Source organism: Gracilinanus agilis, chromosome 4 (assembly GCF_016433145.1).
Source record: "Gracilinanus agilis isolate LMUSP501 chromosome 4, AgileGrace, whole genome shotgun sequence".
NCBI classification, from domain to species: domain Eukaryota; kingdom Metazoa; phylum Chordata; class Mammalia; order Didelphimorphia; family Didelphidae; genus Gracilinanus; species Gracilinanus agilis.
Genome location: NC_058133.1, coordinates 72570326 through 72576190, shown reverse-complemented (window position 1 = coordinate 72576190; position 5865 = coordinate 72570326). Strand labels below are relative to the sequence as shown.

The 5865-nt window shown below is 34.5% G+C and overlaps 1 pseudogene; it reads right to left on the bottom strand.

Annotated features, from left to right (window-relative positions):
• Positions 1 to 4975: 4975 nt before the first annotated feature.
• Positions 4976 to 5492, bottom strand: LOC123244767 (annotated as a pseudogene).
• Positions 5493 to 5865: the final 373 nt, after the last annotated feature.

Here is a 5865-nt window from a genome sequence, read left to right as displayed (position 1 = left end):
CTTCCTTCCTTCCTTCCTTCCTTCCTTCCTTCCTTCCTTCCTTCCTTTCTTTCTTCGCTCCTTCCTCCTTTCTTCTTCTCCCTTCTTCCTTCTCTCCCTTCCTGCTTTGTTTCTTTATCATTTTCATAGACTTAGCACCCCCTTTTCCTCTGCTCCTCCTCCTTTTCCTTGTTACAGGCTGGGAGGGACCACTGAATATTTTCTATGTCATACCAAAGTGTCAAGTCCTTTCAATTCTAAACCACCATCTCTACAGAGAATCTGGAAGTTTACAGAAGGATCTTCAGAAAGGAGAGTTTATATTTAGATAGTTGAATCAGAGAAGGCATCATGAAGGCAATGATATTTGAACTGGATCTGAAAATATAGGTATGATGTGGCAGGTATAGAGAAGGAGGAAGACATTCCAAATAGAAATCATAGCTTAACTAAAAGCACAGAAATAACAAAACACAACGTGATTAGGACCAAGAAATTTATTGGGAGTAGTAAAAATTAAAGGTAGAAATTTTGCTTGGGTACAGGTAATGGAGTTAATACTATAAGACTGAGATTCTCTGTCACCTCTCACTCATCATACATTTCTTTAATGATATCTTATATAATGCTCCCTATATTGATAATATGGGATATATTGCAGCACCTTTCTTGCTCACCTTTCTCCTAACCTTCAAGTTTGATTTTTTTTTCTGACATCATGGGGCTCTATGATTCACAGACATATCACATCACCTGGAGAATGTTAATATTATAAAAAAAAAAGAATGCTGGATTTAGTGTCATGGGCATCAGTTTAAATTCAAACTCTGTATATATTTGTGACCGAGGTCAAATCATATCATCTGTCTAGGCTTCAGTTCCTCATATGAAAAATGAAAGTTTTGGACTAGATCATTTCTAAGCTTTTTTTATATTTCTAAATCCATGATCATACAATATTAAAATGATGCTTTGGGCTGCCAGAAATAAGAATTGACTCAGTGGGCATCCAACCACATGTTGTAATTTCGACCTTATGCATTTTTCACTCATTTTGCTTTTTTAGTGGATCTGGTTAGATTGATCTCTTTAGAATAATATTCTCATTGAAGAGACTTGTGGGTGTTTTACTACTATGAAAGCAATACAATCCATGGACAGGAATATTTGGAGATTTTTTACTTGAAAACTTTCTAATTAATTAATTAGTTAACTAATTAAGAATATTTTTCCATGGCTACATGATTCATGTTCCTTCCCTCTCCTCTTCCCACCCTACTCCAGTAGCCAATGAGCAATTCCACTGGGTTTTACATGTATCATTGATCAAGATATTTGGAGATTTTTTAAGTCAATAGGAAACCTATTCAACTCTTTAAAGGTCATCTTTCATGATACTGATAAACCTTTTGGGAAACAAATACCTCTTTTGAACCCTACTTGATGTTGGCACTCAATGGAATGTTGAATAATGATATCTGAGGGGTTACAATGGTGAAGAACTCTTTTTAATTTTAACATTTTTCAAATTAGAAAAAAAATTATTTCCAAGACTTGTAAAACAGCTGCTGGAAGTTCTTACAGAGCTTTCCCATCAGACCAGAGAGATTCCCTAAGGCATTTCTTCAAATCTTTTAGAATGTACATTAGAATCAACATAGAAAAAACATAATGCGAGTCACTGTTCAATAATCTGAGCCAAGAGAAAATGCCCATGGAATAACATAGTTAAATTTTAAGGAGAATCTGTTTACTTTCTGTTCCAAAACCAAGCCAAACTAAACCAAGCCAAAATGAGCACCAATGAATGAATCTTTGGTTGTAAATGATGAGTTAAGCTTTTGGAACTAGATATTAGGAATCAGAACTGTTCTTTTTTGTCATTCTGTATTAATTCATCATAAGAGTGCTTAATGTCAAAGGAATAGAAATATCAGAGTTCAAGCCACTTTGTTAACTGTGCTATAAAACAGCTTATATATCTTTATTATTCTCTATGTCCATTATTACATATATACCATTAACAATTGAAAGAAGAGGAGAGACTGAAACATTTTATATTTTCTGTTATAAACAACAGAGAATGCTTAAGTAACAAATGTTATAGCTAGTATAGAATGTTTATAGAGAGAAGAGGTTAATTGAGGAACCTGAGATTAATTAGACAAGTTTTTTTCCCAATCAGTTGGATAACATTTCAGGGAGGAAGTCATTTTCTGGAGGCATTTGAGTGACGCTTTTCCATGGAAAGTCTGGGCATGTCCACAGGTCCCTTGCTGAGAGAACATAATACTCCTGATTGGTTTCCAGTGATCATAGCTGCCTTCAAGATGATTGATTGGCTGGGACTCAGGAGGATGGACTTTTGCTAAAAGAGTTGCTCATTCTGTGATGTATAAGAAATCAAGCTGAGGGACCAGCTTACCCTATTTTAAGCATCCTTTTCAACTTCTGTCATTCGGAATACAGATAGCATATAGCAAAGCAGACATGATCCTATGGGGAGGGAAGCCTATGTCCATATTCAGTTTTTTCCACAAAGAATTAAGAATGGCTTCTTCAAAGTAGAGTGGGAGCTTGCAGATGGCTTTAGAAGAGAGCTCCTGAGATTATCCTTTCATTCAATTTTCTTGAAGGTAACCCTAGTCACTGGAAACCAAGGAGCTCTGCATTCTCTCAGGAAGGTACCCAGGGGCTTGCCTACATTCTTCTTGGGTAGATACTCTTCAAATGCATCTAAATAATTTTGTTGTTGTTTAACTGACTCTTCATGAACCTATTTGGGGTTTTCTTGGCAAAGATACTAGAGTGGTTTGCCATTTCCTTCTTCAGCTCATTTTACAGATGAAGAAACTGAGGCAAACAGGGTAAAGTGACTTAAATGACACTAGTAAGTGTCTGAGATGGGATTTTAACTCAGGTCTTCCTGATTCCTAGTACCCTATCCACTGTGCCATCTAGTTGCCCATTTAAAAATTTTTTTTCTTGGTGATATATTTTTCTTTATTATTGTTATTTTTTATCATTTTTAAATTTTTTTTATTTAATTGATTAATTTAGAATAGTTTTCCATGGTTACATGATTGATATTCTTTCCTTCCCCTTTCTCTCCCCCCTCCCATAGCCAACAAGCAATTCCACTGGGTTTTACATGTATCATTGATCAAGACCTATTTCTATATTATTAATATTTGCAATAGAGTGATCATTTAGAGTCAGTATCCCTAATCACATCCACATTGAACCATGTGGTCAAGCAAATGTTTAAATGTTTTTTTCTTTCTCTGGAAGTGGATGGCGTTCTTTCTCACTAGTCCCTCAGAATTGTCCTTTATCATTCCATTGCTGCTAGTAGAGCAGTCCATCATATTTGATTGTGCCACAGTGTATCCGTCTCTGTGTACAATGTTCTCCTGGATCTGCTCCTTTCACTCTGCATCAATTCCTGGAGGTCTTTCCAGTTCACATGGAATTCCTCCAGTTCATCATTCCTTTGAGCACAATAGTATTCCATCACCAGCAGATACCACAATTTGTTCTGCCATTCCCCAATCGATGGACACCCTCTCATTTTCCAATTTTTTGCCACCACAAAGAACACGACTATAAATATTTTTGTACGAATCTTTTTCCTTATTATCTCTTTGGGGTACAAACAAAAGTGTTATGGCTGGATCTTTTGAAGCCCTTTAGGCATAATTCCAAAGTGCCTTCCAGAATGGTTGGATCAATTTACAACTCCACCAGCAATGCATTAGGTCTAAAATTTGCCACATCTCCTCCAACATTTATTACTTTTCTTTGCTGTCATATTAGCCAACCTGCTAGATGTGAGGTGGCACCTCAGAGTTGTTTTGATTTGCTTTTCTCAAATTATTAGAGATTTAGAGCATTTTTTATGTGCTTATTGATAGTTTTGATTTTTTTATCTGAAATTTGCCTATTCATGTCCCTTGCCCATTTATGATTTGAGTAATGGCTTGATTTTTTTTTTTGTACAATTGATTTAGTTTCTTATAAATTTGAGTAATTAGACTTTCGTCTGAGGTTTTTGTTATAAAGATTTTTTCCCCCAATTTGTTGTTTCTCATATAATTTTGGTTGTATTGGTTTTATTTGTACAAAACCTTTTTAATTTAATGTACTCAAAATTATTCATTTTACATTTTGTGATAGTCTCTATCACTTGCACAATCTTAAATTCTTTCCTTTCCCATAGATCTGACAGGTATATTATTCTATGTTCACCTAATTTATTTACAGTTTCCTTATTTATATTTAAGTCACTTACCCATTCTGAATTTATCTTGGTCTAGGATGTGAGATGTTGATCTTTATCTAATCTTTCCTATACTGTTTTCCAATTTTCCCAGCAATTTTTGTCAAAGTTTTTGTCTCAGAATCCAGGATCTTTGGGTTTATCATATACTATCTTGCTGAGGGCATTTACCCCAAGTCTATTCCATTGATCCTCCCTTCTGTCTCTTAGCCAGTACCATATTGTTTTGATGGCCACTGCTTTATAGTACAGTTTAAGATCTGGTACTGCTAGGCCCCTGTCCTTCACATTTTTTTTTCATTATTTCCTTTGATATTCTTGATCTTTTTTTCTTACAAATGAACTTTGTTAGTTGCCCATTTAAATAGTGATTTATAAAATAATCTCACCACAGTAGAGATCCCCTCTGAAAAAATAAGATGTTTGAACCATTTAGATTTTGAGTTTCCTTCAATTTCTATGTTTCTGATTCCATGATCAGCCCTCTTTAGGTTAGTATGTACTAACATATTAGATTTAATATATGTGTATATATACATATGTAACATTATGTGTACAACACAATATATGTACATTAATATATGTATGTATATCCATATGGCATATATAATCTATATGTATATTTGTATGCATATATGTATATTATATACATAAATGTAATCTGTTCAACAAACGAATTAAAAAAGCAAGATTCAAAGAATAAATAATGTCAGACATTTACATAACTTTCCTGTGATGCTCAGGAAGAACAACCTCATTGTCACTGCCATGCAACAAAGCTGAAGAATTTTATGCTAAGAAGAAGTCATGTAAATATTTTAATAATAAAACCAAATACATCTCTTCCAGAAGGGTGTAGGCCAGCATTACTTTAATTTGTACAAATAATTAGCATAAGATATGATTGGTGTTCTATAGACTTCTGACATTGGGGCACTGGGACAATCTGCTAGGATTTTCATCATCCTCTGTTCTCTCAGGTTTGTAGAGTAGTTGAATGCCCAACATTGCAATGAGGTATTTATTCTTTGATCCATACCACAAGTTCATTAACAGCATAGTCCTTATTTTCTATGTTTCCACATGATTTCTTATAACTCATATAATCCTCTAGAACTGAGTCCACAATCTTTTTGGCAGGAAGACAGAACAGCTGTTTGTGTTTGGTGAACAAGTCCAGATCATAAAGAAACCATAGTTTGAGCTCTTAGAAAAATCTCAATTTTAAACTCATCTTTTTTGGTGAATATTTCTTCACTTATGACAAGCAGACCTTTTTCTCTAGAGATGGTTGAGGTGCTGCTTTGGGACTACCATTTTTCCCATATCTAGCATATTTTTTTTAGATTTCACTTTGATATTCTTCTATGGTTGACAAGATGTCTTCTTTCCTGTAGCTGCATCTTCCCTTTTATACTTAACTTCTGTCTGTCTCAGTTTCCTCGACTATAAATGGAGATAATAATAGAAATTACCTCATGGCTTTGCTTTGAAGATTAATGAGATATTTGTAAAGTGATTAGCACAGAGACTAGCATACAGTGGGCACTTAATAAATGCTTGCTTCCTTTCCTTCCTTGGACTGTTTCATTTACTACTAGATTGTA